This window comes from Prionailurus viverrinus, chromosome B1 (genome assembly GCF_022837055.1).
Source record: "Prionailurus viverrinus isolate Anna chromosome B1, UM_Priviv_1.0, whole genome shotgun sequence".
NCBI classification, from domain to species: domain Eukaryota; kingdom Metazoa; phylum Chordata; class Mammalia; order Carnivora; family Felidae; genus Prionailurus; species Prionailurus viverrinus.
In genome coordinates, this window is record NC_062564.1 from 78,991,405 (window position 1) to 79,004,212 (window position 12,808).

A 12,808-nucleotide genomic window follows, 5' to 3' on the forward strand; every position below is an offset into this window, starting at 1 on the left:
ATGCCACCATACATCCCATCTACACCATGGTGCTCTCCTGTACTGTTGATTTCAGCTTATACAGAGCAATTTGACCATGTAGTGTATTCACTAGACCACTGGGACAAGAACAAGCATTCTAGTTAAACAGACTTTTCCTGGATTGGAATTACAGTCCCTAAATTCAAACTTAACTCCCAGGATATATCCCTTTCCAACATGCCTGAGAACACAGACTAATCAAATCCATATATCTCCTACCTTAAGGGAGGCTCTGCTAACAACTTTGTAAATACTGCTTTATACAAATCTTAAAAGTCAAGTTTAACAATAAAATTAAATGCATACTCATGGGAGATGCTGATGGGAAAAATGATAATGAGATTGCCTCTAGGCCACCTCCTGATGGAAAGTTTTTAATGGTTCTGTCTGGATTTACAATTGTTTTGTTAAAGCCTGTTCTGTTACTCTTATATTGTTTTTGTGGGGTGTCTTTTTAATTTTTTTAAAATTTTTTTAGATAGCGGATAAGAGCAGTATAACAATTATGTTGTACATGAGATTACTTGATGTTTCATTGGATGCCATTGGGTGTATGTTTTAAAGAGCACTGCTTATTAGTGCCTTATTAACCTGGTTTGAATTCTAATCTCTCCAGTGCTAAGTGACCTTCTACAAAGGCTTACCATCTAAAACCTTAGTGTCCTTATTTGCATAAATATGGAATCACAGGTAATTAGTTGAGAAAGAATAAAGTGAAAATAGTGTGGTAGGTGGCACAAAGTTCTTGCTTCCCATTGCTGTATTTCCTCTGTATTACCATCATGAGAATCCAACAATGCTTAATAAAAAATATTCTCTCATCTCCTGCCTTCATTTATATCGTTTACAATTTTCTCTGTTGCTTCCATGTTCTAACACCACTAAAAAGACAGCATCAATGAAAAGCAAGTAAAGACTAAATTAAAGGAAATTAAAGAGTCATGACAATTAAATGCAACATATGATTCTGGATTGCATCCTGAAATACAAAGGGCATTGATGAAATATAAATTAAATCTGTAGCTGTAATAGTACTTTATCAAATTTATAAATAGTACTTTATCAAGGTTGTGACCATTGTAATAAAGTTATATAAGATAATGTTCTTGTTTTTAGAAAATACACACTAAGATATTTAGGACTAAAAAAGTATTACATGTGCAACTGACTTTCAAATGTCTCAGTAATGCGTGTGTGTGTGTGTGTGTGTGTGTGTACACACACACATACATGTATGCCTACATATAGTCAAATCTAATTATTCATGGGTTCCATATTTGCAAATTTATTTAATTACCAAAGTTTATTTGCATCCACAAAATAATACTTGTGGCACTTTTGCAATCATTCATGGACATACGCAGTGTGTTGAAATATCTGAGTCACTCTGTGCACACTTCCCAGTTGGTGTCAAACAAGCGATGTTCTGCCATCTTCAACTCTCATACTGTAAATAAGTGTCCTTTTCACAGTTAATTTAGTGCCATGTGCTTTTTGCATTTTTGGTTTCTGTTGGTGATTTTACTGTTTAAAATGGCCCCAAACATACTGCTGAGGTGCTGTCTAGTGTTCCTAACTGTAAGAAGGCTGTAATGTGCCTCATGGAGAAAAGATGTTCTTAGATAAGCTCCATTCAGGCATGGATTATAGTGATGTCGTCTGTTAGTCCAATGTTAATGAATCAACAGCAGAAGTTTTTAAAAGTGTCTTAGGGGCACCTGGGTGGATCAGTCAGTTAAGCCTCTGACTTCAGCTCAGGTCATGATCTCGCGGTTCATGAGTTCAAGCCCCCCTTCGGGCTCTTTGCTGGCAGCTCAGAGCCTGGAGCCCATTTTGGATTCTGTGTCTCCCTCTCTCTCTGCCCCTCCCTGCTCACTCTCTGTCTCTCTCTCCTTCAAAAATAAATAAACATTTAAAAAAATTTTTTTAAGTGTCTTAAACAGAAACACACATTAAACAAGATTTTGTATTGATCAGTTGAGGGAAATGTTGTGGGCAGAGGCTCATGGGAATCTAATCCTACATTTCCCCCAGGAGCTCAGTATTTGCTAATTCAGTGTTTGTTGTGACTGTACAGAACAAACATACCTTGAATAATGACAATATAGAAAGAGTGGAAATGAGAGCAAATGATAAAGCAAAAGTGGCAAAATGTTAATTTGGAGAATCTGAAAGAAGACTATAGAGGAATTATTTCTACTACTTTTTTGTAACTTTTTCTATGTAAGTCTGGAGTTTTAAATGATGTTTCAAAAACCCTGAACCCTTGGTCTAGAACCCTTTTTCAGGGCCAAGAATAATCTAAGGACACTGGAAGAGGGTGAGAGAGGCTAAGCCAAGAATAGGATGTTGAGAGGCGGATTTACACAGGATGACCATTGCAGCATGGTTAGGAGGGGATAGTCATGGTCAGAAAAGAGAAGGGATACAAGAGATGTGTAGATTCCTGAATGTGAGAAGAATCATGGTGTCAGAAGCCACTCAGATTTGCAGGAAATTGGGAAGCAAGATTTGAAATGGATTAGAGAAGAACTCCAGGTCTGAAACCTTAAACAATGCAAGGTCTTTCGAAATTCTGCTTTTATGGATACTGCTTACATGGCATTGGGTCAGCCTGATAGCTGTAAAAGAAGCAGGCAGTAACAATACTTTCTTCCTCTGCATTAATAGTCATCTTTCCTCAACATTATAATTCTTCCAGAGTCATTTGTCAAAACCTCTTTTGGTAAAAAAAAAATTAGGTAAAAAAAATAATTGATGAACAACAAAAACCATATGTTCCATCTGAAGAAAAATATTTATTTGTGTACTGAAATTGATGTATGTGTTTATTTGGTTATGTGATTGGGAGTGGCTTTTTGCTTGCTTGTGTAGAAAATAAGTAAAATTAACAAGAATATATCCTGAACACATTCTTAAGTGTATTTGTTGCCAGAGTGTAACACAGGCATAAAAGAGTTCATAAATCATAAGCATAAAGCTTAATAACTTTTCACAAAGTGATCAACAGAGAGCATCATCAATACTGCACTGGCCATTTTATTCCTTCCCATTCATTATTTCCCCTAAGGGCACCACTATCCCAACTTCCATAAATTAGTTTTGCCTATTTTTGAACTTTATATAAATGATATTATACTGTCTATACTCTTTCTTAGCTGGTTCCTCTTTTTAATATTATCGTTATGAAAGTCATCAGTGATTTTCTTTGCAACAATTCTTTGTAACAATTCTTTGTTCTTCTCATTACTATATAGTATTTTATTGTTTGGAGATACCAAAATTTATTTATGAAGTCTACTATTGAAGGATATTTGGGCTATTTCTAGTTTGGAACTATTATAAATAGTAATACTACGTACATTCGTGTTTTGGTACACATTGTCCATAGGGCTTAGACTTAGTTGTCAAATTGTTGGGTATGTGTATATTCAGTGTTGAGCTTTAATCTTTTAAATAGTTTTCAAAGTTGTTAAACCAGTTTATACTTTCAAAGAAGTGTATGGAAACTATCCTGGAAAACTATTTATTATTACTTTCTTTCTTTATTTGATTATATTCAGAGAACATGCTTTGAAAGTGTCTACATTTTAAAGGGAAAATAGTTTTTGTGACCAAGTGCACAGACAACTATTTAAAATATTCCAAGGACATAAAAGAAAAATCATACAATCTATGTTTCTTTATACATACACACATTCACAAAATTGAGACCTGAATAACTTTGGATACGTAGCATATTCCTATATACAGAGACAATATCATACAAATGTCAGTTATCCCTCAAACTAATATATAAATTTAATGCATTTCCAAATAAATTAAAATAAGGAATTTTTGTAATATAAAAATTATATTTTTAATTTCATATACAAAAGCAATTATGAAAAACTGATAGTAACTAAAAATTAAAAATAAAATGGTAAAGGGATGCTTGTCCTACTAAACACAATGCATTACTATAAAGTTACCATAATCTTAATAGAATATGTTGGCACAGAAATAGTTAAATGGGAGAATGTAGAGTCTACCAAAAAAAATCAAGAGTTGGACGCTTAATGGACTGAGCCACCCAGGTGCCCCTGTATAATGCTTTTGAGATTTACCTCTGCTTCTGTGTGGATCAGTAGTTTGTTCCTTTATTATTACACAGTATTATTCTATTGTGTGGATTTACCAGATTTATAAATCTGGTAAATTAACAGATTTGTTAATCTGTTTACCAGTTGATGGACATTTTAGGGTTTTTCTTGTTTTGGGCTATTACAAATAAAACTGTGCTAAATGTAGGGCGCCTGGGTGGCTCAATCAGTTGGGTGTCCGACTGGCTCAGGTCATGATCTTAGAGTCCTTGGGTTTGAATCCCACATCAGGTTCTGTGCTGACAGCTTGGAACCTGGAAACTGCTTTGGATTCTGTGTCTCCCTCTCTCTCTACCCCTCCGCCACTCACACTCTGTCTCTCTCTGTCTCTCAAAACTGAACAAGCATTAAAATATTTTTTTAAGAAATTGTGCTGAACGTGTCTGGCTCCCAGATAAATTCATGCAAGGGGAAATCCAGTACTTACAGCTCTTCTCCTTTGAGCGTTGTCTCCCTACCAGAATCTGTCAGTTTTTGTTCACTCAGCAGTGCTTTCAAGCAACCTGCTTTTTTCATTTTTGAATTATGTACTTGTATTATAGTTATTTTTTATTTGAGAGACAGAGAGAGAGAATAGCTCATGAGTGGGGGAGAAGAGCAGAGGAAGAGAGAGAATCCTTAGGAGGCTCCACACACAGTGTAGAGTTTGATGTGGAACTTGATCCCACGACCCTGGGATCATGGCCTGAGCAGAAATCAAAAGTTGGATGTTCAACCCACTGAGCCAGCCAGATTCCCCATAGTTGTTTTTTGATCTGTTGGGAAATTAGTTTGCCATTACCTAAAGTATTTGTTCTCATAATGATGATATTCTTAATAATGATACTATTTCATTTTCATTTATAATTTTATTTGTTTAATATATATTATTTACCAAAGAGTCAACTCCCACATATACTATTTAATTACCCATTGGAATGACAGGATAAATGCTTGGTTCTGTCTTTTTATTTACCGTTTTCAAAATGAATTGAATTCTAGTCATCCTCAGAATATACTAATAACTTTCCAAAACAAAAAGCACAGGTCGAAATGGGTTCACTGGTGAATTCTACCATACATTTAGGAAAGAAATTATACCAATTCTCTCTAATCTCTTCCAAAATAGTGAAACAGAGGAACACTTTCTAACATTTTCTGAGTACAGCATTACCCAAATTCTAAAACCAAGGACAATAGAAGAAAAAAAAACCTATAAACTAATGTCTCTCATGAACATACATGCAAAAATCCTCAACAAAACAGTAGCAAATTGAATCCAATAAGATATAAAGAGAATGATATACTATGACCAAGTAGAATTTATCCCAGGGACACAAGCCTGAATCAATATTTGAAAATTAATTAATGAAATCCATCATACCAATAAAGAAGAAAAATCACAAGGTCATATCAATAGATGCAGAAAAAGCGTTTGACAGAATTGAACACTCATTCATGATAAGAACTCTCAGCAAACTAGGAATAGAGAACTCCCTCAACTTGATGAGGAGTATCTGCAAAAAAAACAAACAAACAAAAACAAACAAACAAAAAAAACCTAGAGCTAATTGTGAGCAACTTGAAGCTCTCTCACTAAAATCAGGTAAAAGGCAAGGATGACCCCTCTCACCACACCTTTTCGACATTATACTGTAAATCCCAGCTAATGAAGACAAGAAAAGGAAAATGTCATTATGAAATCATGTTTTTAAACATATGCACTGAGTTTTAATACACTGCAATTCTAACTCTTACTGAAATTCAAAATTTCTATCTTTGGATAGTGGACTCTTCTTTAAGCTGGCTCTTATAAATATATAATAATCCTGTTTTTAATAGTTCTATGCTATCTGGTACATGTATATACTACATGCTCGTTTTGTTCATCTCCTTTTTGACCAGAATCAGTTAAGTTTCAGGAAGCACCACCCCTCCAAGCTTTTACTGGGAAATAGCATTTCAAGGCTACAATCTGGGTCCCCATTGATGCTCTTTGTTGCTGGATTGTTTCTAGACCTTTTCCGTAGACATTTAGGACACACACACAGTTAAAAAATACCTCATATGTTTTTAATGATATTTTTGATTAAGATTCAATACAACATGGTTTTTACTTAATCTGGTCTGTATTATACTGCTATATATTTTTTCTTACATTCTGAAAATCCTGTAGAGTCATAGGAAATACTATAATTAAAACATCCCATTATTATTTGTTTTACTCTAAACGTATGAATTTTATAAAAATACTAATACTACTACCACTAATTATGGTTACTGGAAATATTTTAAAAAATTTTATATGCTGTCTTACTCTTTATCTCTTTATAGTTATAATACATCTACATGTGAGATGTTTATTTAGAATTAGTTCTATATGTATTCATATATTTGTTTCTTACATTAGTCTTTATGTAAATGTCCCTTTGGTCATTATGGTTGCTTTGAGTCATCTTTCTAGCAGATTTCTTAAGAAGTTCTCATGGCAACAATAGTCTCTGAATTATTGGTTATTGATAATAGCTAGTGCTTTTTAATTTTAAAGATCCCTTTCACTGGATAGAAATTACATGGTTCACATATTACTTCCCTGACTACATTAAATATATTACTTTATTTTCTTCTGGCATAAAGATAGAATGACAAAATTCTGATAATAATATACTTTTATACTTTTTATAAAGTCATGTGCTTTCTTCTCTTGAACACCAAAGGTTATAAGTTGTCTATTATAAGCATAACAATTTCACTAGAATGTCTTGGTTTGTTGCTCTGAGTCTATATTCTTGAGTACACATTATTTCAATATATAGTTACAAAAATTTTTTTTATTATTATTTTAGGTAAGTTTTATAAACTTTTAGTTATGTTGCTTTTCCTTGTTAGGACTCCTCTTATCCATATATTGGATTTTTTTTTTGCCTATCTTTAAATGTGTTACTATCTGAAATCTTTCTTATTTCCTTTAGATTTAAAAAAGTATTTCCTCTTTCTCATCATTTATATTTAAAGATAATTTTTCTTGTGTTAATTAATTCCTATTTCTTTCCAGGTTAGTTTTTAGTTCTAAAATGGTTTTATATCTTTTTTCTAATTTGTGAAATTTGTCATCTCAGTTTTGGATTCTAATATTGAATTATACTTGTTTTTCATATTTTATACATTTTCTTAATGTTGTTTAGTTTGTTTTGAAATAGTACTTTAATATTTTTTGCTGTCTTTTGAATGTGTCTTTCTAGCAAGTCTTTATTGGCTATGGAGATGTCATTCTGGTTATTATTCTTTTTTTTAAGCTTATTTATTTATTTTGAGACAGAGAGAGAGCAAAGGAGGGGCAGAGAGAGAGGGAGAGAGAGAATCCCAAGCAGGCTCTCCATTGTCTGTGCATAGTCTGTCATGGGGCTCGATCCCATGAACCTTGAGATCATGACCTTAGCTTAAATCAAGAGTTGGACCCCTAACCCACTGAGCCACCTAGGAACCCCTTATTTTTTTTTAATGCAGTATTTTTGAATGGGATTTGATTTCAGTAATTTATATTGCTCACCATAATATTAATAATTTCAGTTCTTCTGAACTTTTATGAGGAGCCTGGCTTATTTGGCTTTCTGTTTTCACAAAATTTCCTTTTCTGCTTTCGTATAGTGTTAAAAATATGACATAATGCTTTCTAAGATTTCCTGGCTTCATTCACTTTGTTCATTTTTTCTTTGGCCTCTTCTCTTTTCTTTGTCCCTCTTTTCCCAGTGGTATCAGTTTTCATTTTGTTCCCTCCATTTTTCCTGTTTGTGGCACTGTCCTATAAAGGAGCCCTGCTAATTCAATTTCAAGAGTTCACAGCCAGGGGCCAGCCAGCTCTAAACTCTCTAGCCCCAACCATGGCTCTTCACACTTATATACTAAGATTGCAAAACGCTTTCTGGATGTAGCTACTGTTCTTAAACTGGCCTCACAGAGTTTAGTTTGACTATTCTGTGTTATACTGTTCTTAGATCATTAAGGTGTAATCTGGCTCCTCTCTGCTTTCTCTCATACAAATGTCAATAACATTTAGATCTTGTAGTTGTTGGTGGTTTGTCTGTATCTGTATTTTGGGATTCACTTATTATTGATTTTGTTGTAAATATTTTGTTTTTGCTTTCTAGTTACTTACTTGGGTTGTTTTCACATAAGAATTCAGAAATATCCAAAAGCTGTGCTATTGCCATCATTTTCTCAGAATCCATATTTTTTCCTTCTTAAAACACATGGCCAGGGTGGCTCAGTCATTGAGTGTCTGACCTCGTCTCAGGTCATGATTTCATGGTTTGTGAGTTCGAGCCCCATATTGGGCTCTGCACTGACAGTGCAGAGCCTACTTGGGATTCTCCCTCCCTCTCTCTCTCTCTGTCTCTTCCCTGCTTGCTCACTCTCTGTCTCTCTCTCTAAGAAGTAAATAAAATTAAATTGTGTGGTGGATATCCTTCTTTTAAAAGTAAAAAGCATTATGTAATGTGAGATAAGACAAATACAAAAGACTACATAGTGTATGAGTTCATTTATTTAAAGTTATAGAAAAGGCAAAATGATAGGATAAAACGATCAGTGGTTTTCAGGAGATGGTGGATGGGTACAGGAGGTATAGAGAACTTTTTGAGGTGATGGAAGTGCTCAGTATCATCATTGTTATAGTTTCTTGGATACACATTATCTATCAAACTCATCAAATATCACATTTAAAATTGGTGAATTTTATTGTATATAAATTACATAACAATAAAACTGATTTAGAAATAAAGGAAAAGCTGTGGAGTACCTGGGTGGCTCAGTCGGTTAAGTGTCCAACTTTGGCTCAGGTGATGATCTTCCAGTTCAGGAGTTCAAGCCCCAAGTCAGGCTCTGTGCTGGCAGCTCAGAGCCTGGAACCTGCTTCAGATTCTGTCTTCTCTCTCTACCCCTCCCTCACTCATGCTCTGTCTCTCAAAAATAAGTAAACGTTAAAAAAAAAAATAGAGAAAAAGCCAGACTTCATGTACTTCATGCTGAAGAATTCAAACCACTTCTGCATTTGCCAAAGTTCTTGGATGTGAGTCTGAGTAAGCCTCTTGATCCAGCTTTTATTTGAAGAAATATAAAAGACAAATGACTGTGTTAAATTGGACAAATACTATAAAATCAACAAGATCCAGGTTATGAAAACTCTACAGGTCAAATGACCAGGATTCTTTAACAGAAAATTTTTACAGACTTAAGACATATCAAATTGGGACACTGGGAGAAGCAAGCTTGGTCAATAATGTATAGGGAGGGGCACCTGGTGGCTCAGTCAGTTAAGTGTCTGACTCTTGATCTCAGCTCATGTCTTGATCTCAGTGTCATGAGTTCAAGCTCTGCATTGGGCTCCACATTGGGTATGAATCCTACTTAAAAATTAACTAATTAATTAATAATTATGTGTAGGGATTCACAGTTGGGTAATAAAAACATAAAGCACATTCCCAGATTCCAGTCCAACATGTAAGAAGCTTAGAAGTCACCACTCCATCATAACAACAAGTAAAAACTTGAACCAACTGGAAATTAAACAATTCTTCTTATATCCATCAGAGAAGTGAGGTCACAGAACTGTTGCCTCCAAAATTGAGCGACAGATAGGCATATACTGGGAATCACAACTTACTAGAGCAGAAACCCATGAGCAGAAATGTCCAGAGAAACTAGTGCTGGGGCACAAACATTTAGACTGTAAATGACAAGTTACTGGAGGCTCAGTGTGGATAAGTCTGAAAGTTAAAAACTCCAAGGGACCCAGTCACAAGGCAGCCTTCACACTTTTATGAGTTTCATCTCTAAGAGTTCTACAAGGTCCTCACAGTAAATATCAGAGAAAAATCCCCTCTGTGCTTCCATTATGACGAGGGGAAAGGTAACCATCTTGCAGTATGCCAGAGCATTCTGTTCTTTTTTAATAACCTGCCCTCAGACAAAACTATTTTACTAAAGTGTAATCTGCTAGAGTTTAATTAGAACCTAACCAACCTGGGAGAAGGGAAATACCCAACTCCGGCTTCCTTTGGCCATCCTGTCCCACCTAAGAGGAGAAAAACAACTGAAGAACACTGGTGAAGTTCACATTCCAGAGGCCTGCTCACCAAAAGACTGAGGCCTAATCACAAGACTATAGAATGTTTTCCTTCCCCCCATAACTTATGACTACATTATTAAAGGCCTATTTGTCATATTTCTTTTTACTCAGAACATCACATCCATTTTCAACAACAACAACAAAAAATTACAAGTGATATTAAAAAGCAAGAAGCACAGTTTAAGAGACTGAATAAGTATCAGAGCCAGAGTCAGATATGGCAGGAATGTTGAGATTTTCATACCCTTAATTGTTTTTAACTATGACTAAAATATGCTAAGGGCTTTAATGGGAAAAGTAGACAACATACAATAACAAACAGATAATATAAGCAGAGAGATGGAAATCCTACAAAAAAGCCCTAAAAGAAATGCTAGAGTTAAAAAACATTGTAACATAAATGAAGAATGCCTTTAGTGGGCCTATTAGTAGGACTGGATAGGACTAAGGAAAGAGTCTCTGAGCTTGAAGCTATGATAGTACAAACTTCAAAAACTGAAAAGCAAAGAGAAAAGAAGCTGAAAAAAGACTACTGAATATCCAAGAACTGTGGGACAACTATAAAATGTGTAACAAGTGCAAAATGGGGATACCAGAAGAAAAGAAGCTAAGAACAGAAACAATACTTAAGACAGTAATGATTGAGAATTTCTCCAAATGAATCTGACACTAAACCACATTTCCAGGAAGTTGGGAGATACTAAGAAGGATAAAATGAAAACAAAGCAAAACAAACAAACAAACAAAAAGTATACCTACGCATATCACATTCAAACTACAGAAAATCAATGATCAAGAAAAAAAATTGAAGGAAGTCAGAGAAAAAAAGCACCTCTCTCACAGAGGACCAAAGGTGAGAGTTGCACCTGATTTCTTCTCAGAAATCATACAAGAAAAAAAAATTGAAATATTCAGTGTTAAGAGAAGAAAAAAAAAAACACCAACCTAGAATTCTGTACCCTGTAACATTTAAATTGCAAGAATTTGTTGCCAGTAGATATGCCTTGCAAAAAAATGTTAAAAAGATAAGGTCAGCAACACAATAGGGATGTCCACTGTCACCACGGTTTTTCAACAGAGTACTGGAAGTCCTAGCCTCAGCAATCAGACAACTTAAAGAACTAAAAGGGATCCAAATCAGCAAGGAAGAAGTCAAACTTTCACTCTTCGCAGATGACATGATATTCTATGGGGAAAACCCAAAAGACTCCACCAAAAAAACTGCTAGAACTGACACATGAATTCAGCAAAGTCACAGGATATGAAATCAACATACAGAAATCAGTTGCATTTCTATACATCAATAATGAAGCAGCAGAAAGAAAAATCAAGGAACTGATCCCATTTACCAAAAGTCATAAAATACCTAGGAATAAACCTAACCAAAAAGGTAAAAGAGCTATACACTGAAAACTATAGAAATCTTGTGAAATAAATGGAAGAAGACACAAAGAAATGGGAAAAACACTTCATGCTCATGAATTGTAAGAACAAGTATCGAAAAATGTCAATACTACCCAAAGCAACTTACACATTTAATGCAATCTCTATCAAAATAACACCAGCATTCTCGACAGAGCTAGAATAAAAAATTCTAAAATTTGTATGGAACCAGAAAATACCCTAAATAACAAAAGTAATGTTGAAAACTAAAACCAAAACTAGAGGCATTATAATTCCGGACTTCAAGCTGTATTAAAAAGCTATAATCATCAAGACAATATGGTACTGGCACAAAAACAGACACATAGATCAATGGAACACAATAAAGAGCCCAGAAATGGACCACAACTGTATGGCCAACTAATCTTCAACAAAGCAGGGAAGAACAGCCAATGGAAAAAAAACCAGTCTCTTCAGCAAATGGTATTGGGAAAACTGGACAGCAACATGCAGAAGAATGAACCTTGGCCACTTTCTTACACCATACACAAAAACAAACTCAAAATGGATGAAAGACCTAAATGTAAGACAAGAAACTATCAAAACCCTAGAGGAGAAAACAGGCAACAACCTCTTTGACCTAGATCACAGTAACTCATTAGACATGTCTCCAAAGGCAAAGGAAACAAAAGCAAAAGTGAACTATTGGAATCTCATCAAGATAAAAACCTTCTTCACTGTAAAGGAAACATTTAATAAAACTAAAGGCAACCAACGGAATGGGAGAAGATATTTGCAAATGACATATTGGATAAAGGGTTATTATACAAAATCTATAAAGAACTTCCCAAACTCAACACCCAAAAAACAAATAATCCAGTGAAGAAATGGGCAAAAGACATGAACAGACACTTTTTCAAAGAAGATATCCAGACTGCTAACAGACACACGAAAAGATACTCAACATCATTCATCATCAAGGAAATAACAAATCAAAATCACAATGAGATATCACCTTACACCTGTCAGAATGGCCAAAGTTAACAACTTAGAAAGCAACAGATGTTGGTGATGATGTGGAGAAAAGGAAACCCTTTCACACTGTTGGTAGAAATGCAAACTGGCACAGCCACTCTGAAGAACAGTATGGACGTTC